Genomic DNA, 13,414 nt, shown 5'->3' with positions numbered 1-13,414 from the left:
TATATGATATTATACATATTTCAATGCCATTCTCCCAAATCATCCCACCCTCTCCCTCTCCCACAGAGTCCAAAAGACTGTTCTATACATCAGTGTCTCTTTTGCTGTCTTGTATACAGGGTTATTGTTATCATCTTTCTAAATTCCATATATGTGCGTTAGTATACTGTACTGGTGTTTTTCTTTCTGGCTTACTTCACTCTGTATAATAGGCTCCAGTTTCATCCACCTCATTAGAACTGATTCAAATGTATTCTTTTTAATGGCTGAGTAATACTCCATTGTGTATATGTACCACAGCTTTCTTATCCATTCATCTGCTGATGGACATCTAGGTTGCTTCCATGTCCTGGCTATTATAAACAGTGCTGCGATGAACATTGGGGTACACATGTCTCTTTCAATTCTGGTTTCCTCAGTGTGTATACCCAGCAGTGGGATTGCTGGATCATAGGGCAGTTCTATTTCCAGTTTTTTAAGGAATCTCCACACTGTTCTCCATAGTGGCTGTACTAGTTTGCATTCCCACCAGCAATGTAAGAGGGTTCCCTTTTCTCCACACCCTCTCCAGCATTTATTGCTTGTAGACTTTTGGATCGCAGCCATTCTGACTGACGTGAAATGGTACCTCATAGTGGTTTTGATTTGCATTTCTCTATCTTTTTAAAATGCATTTCAGTTGTACGACCTCAAAAGTCACATGGGACAGCAGGCAAAGTTCATGGCACACTCAAGGTAACAGTCTAAGCAGAAACTCTTAGAAAATGCTGACAATCTTAGAGAGATTCCCACTATGAAATAAAGGAGATCTGGAAGTTGATCTGTCCAAACTCCTGATTCCAGGTGAATATACTGACATAATGAGTAAAGGAAAACAAACAAAAAACAACCTATAACCAGAAGTTGCAACTGGAATTGCTACAGAGTCTAAAAAAACTCTATCTATGAGCATAATTTATTATAATTGTCCCAGGATAGTAATACATAGAGTCTAAAGAAAACAAACCAAAACAAGACAACCCCCCCCCAAAAAAAACAAGCTCATAGATACAGAGAACAGATCATTTATTAGTGGTTGCTCAAGGTGGAAGGTGGGCTAAGTGTGTTAGTCGCTCAGTTGTGTCCGTCTCTTCGCGATCCCATGGACTGTAGCCTGTCAGGCTCCTCTGTCCATGAAATTCTCCAGGCAAGAATACTGGAGTGGGTTGCCATTTCCTTCTCCAGGAGGGTGGGGTAAGGAGTGGGATAAATGAGATAAGGGAATCAAAACAGAAGAAAAAAACACAACTAAGTTGTGTTTTTAATTACATTTGAACCAGAATCAGAAGCGCTGAGGTGAGGCTTCTGTGGCTTCGTGTGTCGAGGGACTATAGAAGCTGAGGTTGCTTAGGCTGTTCCTAAACATCTATGAGTAACTATGAGCAGCAGGGGAGGAGCTGGGGGAGAAGTGCGTATCAGGTGTTAACAGCATTTGTTCTGAATGCTTTCCCTCTTGCTTTTCCCAGTAACTTTAGTTTTGGAAAACACCTTGCCTACTCTAAAGTAAACCAAGCCACTTCCCCCAGGGGTGTGCCCTGGCCAGGCCATGAGTTGTGTCTACTTTGATCTCAATTCCAGGAGGGAAATGACCCCAAAAAGAACTGGAATCTGAGGGCTGGAATCCAGGCTAGTGGTGAAGATGAACATACTTCCAAAGATGAGAAAAACCTCACTTGTTCTAAATCATCTTGCTTTCTGCCCAACAGGCAAACTGGGGTCCTTGTTTTTGTGAGGGTGTGCAGTTTATCCTGGTAGGAGGTAAAGGGACTTTATGTTTTATTGTTTGTGGAAAATTAACTGTCCCTTCCCACATTGTTACACAGGAATCTTACAGTCTTGGTGTCTGAGGAACACACCCAGGGGCAGAAACAGTTCACCAGAAACTGAACTAACACCAAAGTGTGGAAGAGAGCCATTCCAAGATGAAAGATGTTTCCCAGGGCCAAGTGAGGTGATGGAAAAATAAAATGCTAGACAAGTACATACATAAATGTAGAAAGGGTACCTCTCCTCCAGCTTCATGCAGTACTTAGGGCTTGATTTTGCAAAGTGCCTTTCATACAAACTGTTTCCAAAACCACTTTACAGTTAATAAAAAGCTCTGTATTAGCCATTTGTTGGTATGCAGTAATAAATCATGGTAGAAGCACAGGAGAAAATTACATCCAGGAGATGACAGGGCTGTCAGCTGTCTATGAGGTGGGACAGGTTGAGGATCTGGGGTTGTGGTACCACAGAGCTGATCTACATAACTAACTCCACTTTTCCTAGGTCTTAGGTAGCTCTGTCAAGCAAGGATAACTATTTTTTGAGCAGTAACCACAAGATTGGATTCTCAAATTTTCTCAGGATTCCCCCACCTCCCAGTTCAATTTTCAAGGCAGAGGTACCAAACCACACATGATTTGCCACTTATTAGTCAGTTTTAAGTATAACTAAATTGAGAGTGAAGGCAGATACACATGGTACAAAATTCAGGAGAAGAAATTTAAATTTTTAGCCAAGATCTACTCTCAATATCGAGCCACCGTCAGGCCCCAACAAAAGATTTTCAAACAGTGAATCTCCCTAAAATGTAGTTTATTCTGGAAATTGAAATAGGAGCTGCTTTATTAGTTTTATAAGGTAGAGAAGTTTTCCCAGCTTTACATTGTTGAGAGCAAGCAATTTCTTTTCAGTGATTGTGAAATGGAAACAGTAGATGGCGATGTTGCCCTTATTTGGGGGGAAAATAGGGCATTATGGACTCAATGGACAGGAGTTTGAGCAAACTCTGGGAGACAGTGAAGGACAGGGAAGCCTGGTGTGCTCCAGTCCATGGGATTGCAAAGAGTTGGGGCACGACTGAACGACTGAATGACAGCAACAAAGAGGGGCTTGTTAGAAGCTGGTGAAATGTGAGGTGCTGCGAGCTAAGTCGCTTCAATCCTGTCGTTCTCTTTGCGGCCCCATAGACTGTAGCCCACCAGGCTCCTCTGTCCATGGGATTCTCCAGGCAAGAACACTGGAGTGGGTTTCCATTTCCTTCCCTAGGGGATCTTCGCAACCCAGGGACTGAACCCGGGGCTCCTGTACCTCCTGCATTGCAGGCAGATTCTTTACTGTTGAGCCACTAGGGAAAACATTCAAAATCTGGAGTTAAAATGTTTCAGCTGTATTAGAAATGCACTCATTGTCCCACTAGAAGTTGAGAGTTTCTCTCAACTTCATATGAACTTTTTATAGCTCTCTGTTGTTTTGAGGGTGTGCTTTTATATTCTAAGGTGTAGCCAAAAGAATAGGTATAGAGAAGGAACTTATACTAACCCTGGGCCATTTACTCTGACCTCATCAAAGGAAGCAGTCAGGAGCTGACAAAAATCTACCAAATTACCAGTTTTGAAATAAAGTACTCAAGATACTTGTTTGGAGGAAACTGGTAGACAAATTGTAGAATTGATATACTTCTACCATAGTGAATTTCAGGAACTAATAAAAAAAAAAGCAATGGTAATAATTATATTACAAATACATCCATCATTTATTGAGTGTTTGCTGAGTCAGGTAGTAGGTCAGGTATTTTATGTATCTGCTGTTATGTAGTTCTCAGAATAATCTATAAGGTGGTAATAATCATTACTCCCATTTTACAGATGAGGCTTTCAGCAAATTGAAGGGTTTTCCCTGAGGCTTTATAGTCAGTCACTGAATTGGTCAGAATTCGGGTTTAAGCTTGTCTGACATTTTACCAGTTTCTCTGAACTATAAGATGAATCTGTCTCACTGTGTCTAAAGCCGGTCAAGATTAAGGCAAGTTTGCTGTTTTCAGGTCTATGGGGTCGCAGAGTCGGACACGACTGAAGCGACAGCAGCAGCAGCACTGTTTTCAGGATGAACCTTCAAAGCATACATATGATATATATAAATATGTACATTTCAAGAATGGGAAATAAGCCTGTGGGGTTGGAGGAAACACTTTTTTAATTGTTAGATGTTTGAGTATCCTACCCAAAATATTCAGGTCAAATTTGTGCATGGGTATAGGTGTGAATGAGTACTTTATAAATATGACATTTAAGGAGAATGAAATAGCAACCTACTCCAGTATTCTTGCCTGGGAAATCCCATGGACAGAGGAGCCTAGTGGGCTACAGTCCATAGGATTGCATAGAGTTGGACATAACTGAAGCAACTTAGCATGCACATGGACTGAAAATTCAGCCTGCTTATTTTTTAATGGTACTGTTGCCAACTTTAAAAAGCTATGTGGTGCAAAGTTTTTACAAACTTCCATCTCATAAATCAACAAAAATATTTCTTAACCATTCTACTCAAGTATAAATTCATGTCAAGGAAACAATTTTCCCACAGTGACACTGGGCAGCAACCTTTTCATATTATCAAACTGCTGTTTATTGTGAGTCCTTCATGATGACTTAGCATTAGAGCTTAGCAAGTTCCACTTCCAGTAGGGGGTTAAAGGCAACAGTGGATAAGCTCATAACCAGTACAGGGAAGCTCATTCAGAGTCTCCATAGTATAGACTATATGTACCTCCTTTGTGAAGTCAAGGAACTCGTCAGAACCAATCAAATCTTTCTAAAATACCAGCATGGTAGTAAAGAATTCCTCAAGCGTGTCCTTGTGAAGTTAGTAGCACTTCAGATGAGCACAGTGAGCAAAATATTTAAAAGCCCTTTAAAAGCTGCCTTTGGAATATCTTGACTTTGAGGGCTCAGATTGGAAGAATTGAAGAGGAAGGAAAAAAAATGTGCCAATCTAATTCCGGGTTGGGGTTTGCTCATGCCTCTTACTATGTCAGTGGCTCAGACGGTAAAGGGTCTGCCTACAATGCGGGAGACCTGGGTTCGATCCCCGGGTTGGGAAGTTCCCCCGGAGAAGGAAATAGCAACCCACTTCAGTCTTATTGTCTGGAAAATCCCATGGACGGAGGAGCCTACAGTCCATGGGGCTGCAAAGAGTCGGACACAACTGAGCGACTTCACTTTCACTTACTATGTCATCAAGGCCAACCCAACTGCTCCACATAGCCTTTCATTTACTTCAAGGCAGTTTATGAGTCTTTATAGGAAAGGAGACAAATCTGAGTGAGTACAAACCCCACACATGATACTAGAGTCCAGGCCCACCCCCTCATATTTACAAAGTTGGGGGCAGGAGTACAAATAGATTTGTTCCATATTATCTCATTTTAGTTTTATACATCTGAGCTAAAAGCTGTTGAATAAAATATATTCTATCATCCTAAGTTGACAAGTATACCTTGCTAATGTCCTGGAAGTAGTCTGGATTCTCATAGGCCCCGAGATCCTGCCCTAGAACACAAATACACAGGGAGAGCTGACTCCTGGCTGCTTAAGAGACCCTGTGTGCAAATACGTGAACACTTCAGTCCACATGTCCATGTTCTGTCCATTCTTCTCATAGACACCTTCCCCTTGCCCTCTACCCCCAGGGCCTTATGAATTTTGGAGGAAAGGCCCAGGGAAGAAGCTAGTGTGGGTTCTAGAAGCTGTCTGGAGCTAGTGGAGTGGGAAATCTGGGCACCATGTTTGTGGTTGGTGGTTTGAGGGCTCTGGGTCATGCTCTCTTGACCCAGCAGACTTTCCACTGCATGGAGAGGAGCACAGCCGAGGATGGTCAGGGCAGGACACACAAAGCACAGTGTCCCATGGCAGCTGGCTGGGGCTCTCTGCTATGGAGCAAAATGCACCAAGTGTTCAGATACTCCATAATTAAGTATGTGTAAAAGTGGGCATCCCAGGTGGCTCAGTGGGTAAAGAACCTACCTGCAGTGCAGGAGACGCCAGAGGTAAGGGTTGGATTCCTGAGTGAGGAAGATCCCCTGGAAGAGGGCACGGCACCCACTCTAGTATTCTTGCCTGGAGAATCCCATGGACAGAGGAGCCTGGTGAGCTGTAGTCCATTGGTTGCAAAGAGTCAGACACGATTGAGGCAACTGAGCATACACAGCACATATGTAAAGGTGGGCTTCCCGGGTGGCGTTAGTGGTGAAGAACCCTCCTGCCAATGCAGGAGATGAATGAGACGCAGGTTTGATCCCTATGTCGGGAAGATCCCCTGGAGAAGGAAATGGCAACCTGTTGTGCTATTCTGGCCTGGAAAATCCTATGGACAGAGGAGCCTGGCAGGCCACGGTCCATAGGGTCACAAAGAGTCAGACACAACTGAAGTCACTTAGCACGCATATGTAAAGATAAGCTTCCTCTGTAGAAGAAACGATATTGAGAGGAGATAGAAGACAAAGAGTAGGAACAAAGGCAGGACGCAGAGGCAGGAGATTGGTAAGGTAATGAGTTTGCATGCTCCAGCAGAGGAGAGCAGCGATGAAGTGGTTTGAGGAATAGTATCAACCACTGAACTGTGGAACCAGCATTTTGGAACTTGTCCCAGTGGTCTCCTTTGGGGTGTACATTTCTGTGACTTGATTTCACACCTGGCTGCAGTTTTGCCCCATGGAGGTGAACACTGAGCATTCACTGATGCTGCTGTAGCACTATTCCCATGCAGGAACAGCCTGCTCTGCTTTCATAACCCCCTTGGAGCGAGGCGTCACCTCCCTGTCCTCTTTCCTCTAAGAACTCAGTTGTTTGCCAGACCTCAGGAGGTCATTTTCAAAATCCACATCTCAGGAAAAACACAGTCCTTTGGTGACCGCAGTGTTGAGGGAGCCTGGCAGAGGCTTTGCCAGGAGGCAGGCTGTTGATCCTGGCAGGGTTTCTGCCCTGATGTGGACAGGCACGGGAGACCAGCCTCCCGTTACTCTTGCTCTCCCTTCCTGCTCCCCTGCTGTGCAGTAGGCTTGGGTTTTTGAGACTCCCAGTGGGAGCCAAACAGCTTGTCTCAGGCCCGGGGTTTGTGGCCTGTGCCCATGGCCTTAATGTGCTCAGATAAACTTGACCACAGACCCACAGCTGTAAGATGACTCAGGGCCAGCTGCCATGGGACACTGAGCCATTCGGGTCTTAATGAAAACTGGAATATTGCAGATCACACCTAAGGTGTACGTCACATAAAATGAATGGGGTAAGAGGACGTGAAGTATTAACTGGGGTTTCCCACCTCTTTCCACCCTGATGCTCTTGCCAGCTGGCCTGAAAATTATATCAGACCAGAGCCTGGCATTGTCCCTCAGACCCAGGAGGAACATCAGGAGGGATCTGGAGAACAAAGACTGCAAAGTCTCAGCTCTTAATTTCAAAAGCCTTGGGTTCAGTTCTTTAAGGAGCTTGAGAAAACCAACCACAACTAGTACCAACTCATCTCCCACCCCCACTAGACAGAGGTGCCCTCGCCTGGGGCAAGGAGTTGTTGATGAGAGAAAGGAAATAAGAGTTTGAATTGACTGTGGTTGAGAGGACTCTGAACCCAAGCCTATCCTTCTATTTTCTGGGTCAGACCTGGAGAGGAAATACCATTATCTCCAGTGGGTTTGGTGATCCCAGAGAAAAGAGACCCTGTGAGTTGATTCCCAGAGTTCAGACTTGGAAAGAACCTCCATGTCCAGGGTGTGCTCTGTGAGGCCAGTAGACCTGGGGGAATTCATGGAGCCTCCAGCAGGCCCAGTCTCATCCCTCAAAATACTATGAGAGATGCCCCAAAGTTTCAGTGGCTCTCTGATCAGGGTGTGGAAGAGAGCGGACAGACAGCCTATGACCCCTGGGGACCATGGCTGTCAGGTTAGACAGCCACAGAGTAACTCCCATGGACCTGAAAGATGGAGGCCAGGGGTCCCTGGAGATGTCCACAGGGCCATGTGAAGTACTGGTGATCACTAGGGCAATGAGAGGACTGTAGCTATCAGTGGGACAGCCAATCAGGTGGACTGTTTTCCTCTCTGCATGTCATGGCCTTAGGTACCCTCCCCAGCTCTTCCCTCTCTTAGTGCCAGGGTTTTAGCAGTGAGTTTGTGTGGGTAATCTTGTACTTCGTTTGCTTTATAACTTTTTGAAAATTATACTTTAGTATCCCTCTCCCAGACCTAATAAGTCACTTGGCATAAACAAATAGGCAAACTTGTCTGCATCTGTCTAGCCTCTCTTATTAGACTGTGTGTGGGGGGAGAGGGGGTACTTGTTGCCCTCTGTCCTTGGTTGCAGTTCCAAGAGAAAAACATCCCATTTTAATATCCTGTTTCAAGTAGGTGTTATTACTGCCATAATACACACGAAGAAAGTGAGATTCAGAGAAGTAAGTTACCTTGCCCAAGGCCACTCAACCCCTGGTGGTAGAGGTAGGATTCACACTTCATGCTTTCATGTTTCCCATCTTTGCTTTTCCATCACACCACGCAAAGTTCTCTGCTGCTAGCCTGACTCAAACATCAATTTTTATATAAAGAAATAGTCCAACATAAACATTCACTGTACCCATGGATTTATGCGTGCTCACACACACACACACATACGCACATACACAAAGAAAAGAGAAAAGAAAGAAAAATCTCCACCCAATCCAAACCAAAACAAAATAAACTCAAACCTCGTAAAATAATAACTGCTTCTTTCCACGCTTTTACCCAAAGGCATAATCCACATTGAGCTCTTGTCCTTTCTCCCACCCCTGTCTGCTCTCCCTCTTGTGTTTCTGAACTGGGTTTGTGCCAACACCACCACACAAACAAAAGCCCCCTCAAGTTAGAAACCAGGTCGTCATTTTATTTTTTACTTCTTTCTTTCTAACTCTTCTCTCTGCTAGTGTCAAACTGTGACCCTTCAGAGTTGGAGTATTCCTCAGTAAAACTGTCCCTCTATGTCTTCTGCTGGTACTTAAGAGAGGTCTTCAGACCTTTTTTCCCTTCTTCAATATTCCCTAAAATAATTTTGGAAAATTATGTAACCCCCACATGTTATCACTCTTCCCTCTAAAATGTTTTTCATGATCTCAAATATTTGTGAAGAATCTAATCCAACGTATTATGAATACTGACACTTGAAAAGAAAAGCATTTAATTCTTCATTATTACTCTTTAAATGTATCCAATAAAATCTAATACTAATGATTGATACTCACCATCATTCATATTAAATAATATATATTTCAACAAATGGTGTTGCTACACTTGAATGTCCATATTAAAAAATCTGAAACTCAACCCATACCTCCTCATGTTTACATAAGAATTAACTCAAAATTATCATAGGCCTAAATTTAAAACCTAAGACCACAAAACTTTTAGGAGAAAATATAGGACCATTGTAAACATTGTAAACCTGGGTTAGTAAAGTGATTTCAGATGTAACAACAAAAGCATAGTCCATACAGGAAAAAAATGGATAAAGTAGACCTTACAAAATTGAAGACACTCCAAAGAGGATGAAAAGACAAGTCACTGACTGGGAAAAAATATTTGAAAATCACATGTCTGGCAAAGGACTTGAACCTCTTCAAATAATAATAAAAAAAACCAATCCAATAAAATTATGACAAACTATTTCAGTTCAGTTCAGGTCAGTCGCTCAGTCGTGTCCAACTCTTTGCGACCCCATGAATCTCAGCACGCCAGGCCTCCCCGTCCATCACCATCTCCCGGAGTTCACCCAAACTCATGTCCATCGAGTCGGTGATGCCATCCAGCCATCTCATCCTCTGTCGTCCCCTTCTCCTTCTGCCCCCAATCCCTCCCAGCATCAGAGTCTTTTCCGATGAGTTAACTCTTCGCAATAGGTGGCCAAAGTATTGGAGTTTCAGCTTTAGCATCAGTCCCTCCAATGAACACCCAGGACTGATCTCCTTTAGGATGGACTGGTTGGATCTCCTTGCAGTCCAAGGGACTCTCAAGAGTCTTCTCCAACACCACAGTTCAAAAGCATCAATTCTTCAGCGCTCAGCTTTCTTCACAGTCCAACTCACATCCATACATGACCACTGGAAAAACCAAAGCCTTGACTAGACGGACCTTTGTAGGCAAAGTAATGTCTCTGCTTTTTAATATGCTATCTAGGTTGGTCGTAACTTTCCTTCCAAGGAGTAAGCGTCTTTTAATTTCATGACTGCAATCACCATCTGCAGTGATTTTGGAGCCCCCCAAAATAAAGTCTGACACTGTTTCCACTGTTTCCCCATCTATTTCCCATGAAGTGATGGGACCAGATGCCATGATCTTAGTTTTCTGAATATTGAGCTACCCCACGCCCAAGGTTAGGGGCCGCAACCGAGAGCGCCAGGCTGCGATGGCGCAGGAGCAGCCGAGAGGAGCTACCCCATGTCCAAGGAGCGGCGGCTACACAGGCACAGGAGAGCCTAGAGGAGCTACTCCATGTTCAAGGTCAGGAGGGGCGACAAACTAATTGGATACCATTAAAAAAAATATATATATATATATGGATGACAAGTACATGAAAAAATGCTCAATATCTTTAAAAATGCAAACTAAAACTCTAATGTGATATCACTGAACACCTACTAAAATGGCTGAAACTAAAAAACAAAACCCAGAAAACAATACCAAGCACTAGTGAGGATGCATTGTTGGTAGAATAGAAAATGGTACATTTTTCCATTGTGTTGGTTGGCCACAGTGGGAAATGGACAGCCCAAAGTGTGACAGTTTCTTTAATCACATACTTGCTGCTTGATCCAGCTACCCACTTCTAAGTATTTACCCAAGTGAGATGAAAACCTATGCTCACACACATGTTTATAGCACCTTTACTCTAATGACCAGAAACTGGAAAAAACTCAAATGTCTTTCCACTGGTGATGTATAAGCTATGACATAGCCACATGATGGAATACTACTGAGCGATGAAAAGGAATGAACTCTTGGTGAGCATAGTAAAATGGTAAAATGGTTGAAGTCAGACCTCCAAAGGTTGCATTATTCCATTTATATGATATTTGGAAAAGATTATAATACTGTGTCAACAACTATCGATCAGGAGTTACTGATGCTTGAAACTGGGGAAGGATAGACCATAAAGGGTCAGTGTATGAGAATTTGGAGGCGGGGGCAGCTGTTCTGCATTTTGGTTGTGACACTGAATATATTTGCCAAAAATCGGTACAACAGTAAACTCCAGAGAGGAAATTTTATTGTCTGTAAATTTATATATACATATATATGTATGCAGAAAAGGCGATGGCATCCCACTCCAGTACTCTTGCCTGGCAAATCCCATGGATGGAGGAGCCTGGTGGGCTGCAGTCCATGGGGTCGCCAGAGTCGGACACGACTGAGCAACTTTCCTTTCACTTTTCACTTTCATGTACTGGAGAAGGAAATGGCAACCCACTCCAGTGTTCTTGCCTGGAGAATCCCAGGGATGGGGGAACCTGGTGGGCTGCCGTCTATGGGGTCATACAGAGTTGGACACAACTGAAGCGACTTAGTAGTAGTAGTAGTAGTATATACGTATGAACTACATCTTCTTTAATAATTACAGATTTCTACACCATTTCTTTTTAAATTTTCATTTCCATGTTACCTCCCCAAGAATTTTATCCTAATGCAATATATCTTTATAGTTGAAAGTTTGTTATTGATAATCCCATTATATTTCTCCTCTATGAAGTATATATAAGTTGAAAACTAAGATATCAAAAGATTCCTTTTGATCATAAGTCTACAAGAAATTCTAAAATGCTGGTTAGATAAAGTTATTTCTATCATCTATAGTAGTTCAAAATGTACCAAAACAACAGATTTCTGATATATTTATATCTTAAATTTTGTAATTAATGTATATAAATTTATATTAAATGGCTTACATAAAAAGTAAAATTTAGGGGGAAATGTATTTGCTAATTAGATGAATGTTTGCAGTTTGAATTGTCCCTTTGTTTTCAACTTCTCTGTCCCCACCCCAAGTCTTTTTACTCTGGGACATTACACCATAGTAAGATTCCTGGTGGTGAGAGAGGCCTTTCTTTCATTAGCAAGAGAAGGGTGTGTTCTGGAAGAAGAAGCAGCCCAGACACCGCAGGCCTATTTTCAGAACGACCAGTTTGAAGAAAGAAAATCTATGAAGGTGGAAGTTCTCTCCGGGTAGAACTTAGACTTGGAAACCTGCTGCCTTTGAGCTCAGACTTCCCCATCTCTGCCTTGGCCATTTCAGTAGCTTTAATCCCCTATCTCCCTTCTGTTCTGTTCCCCATTCAGTCATCAAGCTTAACTCTCAGAAGGACATACTTGACCAGTTTCCTCCTTGGATTACAAAGTTCACTGCCCAAATCTTCCCTCTCCCCTCCCACCCTCCAGAAACAGTACCCTCTTTATCTACCATATCCAAACTCTTGAGCTGCTCCCTTCATGATCTGGGTCACAAACACCCCCATTGTATCCTTGTCTGGCCCCACCTTCTCTTATCCCCCTCTTTCCCTTCCAGTCTGAGTGTTTCCAGAGTATGTTCCCTGCATCTCTCAGCTCTGAGTTCCTGAGCCTTGCAGAGAGCCTGACATGTAACAGGCTCTGCAGGAATAGCAGAACATTGGAATCCAGAGAAAGGGAAAGAAGCATACTGGTATTTCTTTCCAAATCACCATAAGATGTTTCAATGTGGAATAGAAAGAGACAGAGAGAGCTTACACCTATCAGACATTAAGGTTTATAGGCCCATTTAAAAATGATTTGTTCATGCCTGTGTGGCATTTTAATATTTCTGTGAAAAGGACATGCCAGATGTGAGCCTTGCCTTTTTAGGCTGTAATATCTGATTGGGAAGGGCCACGTGTGTGTTCTCCCCATTTCTTCACACAGGGTGGGCTCTAAATATATATTAAATGACAATGAATTGCCAGAGGGTTAGGCTGGTTTGTTAATCTTGGCACTGGGGTTAACCATGGTGATGTTAATAATGAAATTCCTGATTTTGAACCCAGCCCCTTTTTATCCACAATATGACATAATGTGGCTTTGAAGTCATTTTATGAAGAGGAGAACGAAAAGAATGTTAGTGTTATAAAATCCCAGTACTGTGTTTCTCCTGAATCCATCTTTTAGCTGCACTTCCATTAAAAATTGCTTGGTTTTGCAGCAGATGGGGGCCTCTTCTTTTCTTCCAAGAAGGAAACTTGGAAGTGGAGGGGGAAATTGAGTAGAAGGGGAAACTTACAGAGTGGAGATTCTAGCAGATTAAGCCTGCGTGGAAAGACTGGGCTCTGAATGAAACTTGTGCCACCAGAAAGGGCCAGATGAGTCTTGGAGGTAGGGCAATGTCATAGAGTCGAGTGACAGCATCAGTCACTACCCTTCGCAGTGGGACCAAGGTCCAACCACAGAAGGCCTGTGGGCTCCCATGAGAGGCTGACTGACATCCTTACAGTACTTCAATTCTACTTACTGTAAAAATCCGTAAGTCTTTATTCAATTTGGCATCTCCATGGCCTTTCCAGATATGTATAGTGGGCATATTTG

This window comes from Bos mutus, chromosome 7 (genome assembly GCF_027580195.1).
Source record: "Bos mutus isolate GX-2022 chromosome 7, NWIPB_WYAK_1.1, whole genome shotgun sequence".
In the NCBI taxonomy this organism is placed as follows: domain Eukaryota; kingdom Metazoa; phylum Chordata; class Mammalia; order Artiodactyla; family Bovidae; genus Bos; species Bos mutus.
Note: the sequence above shows the minus strand (reverse complement) of the source record.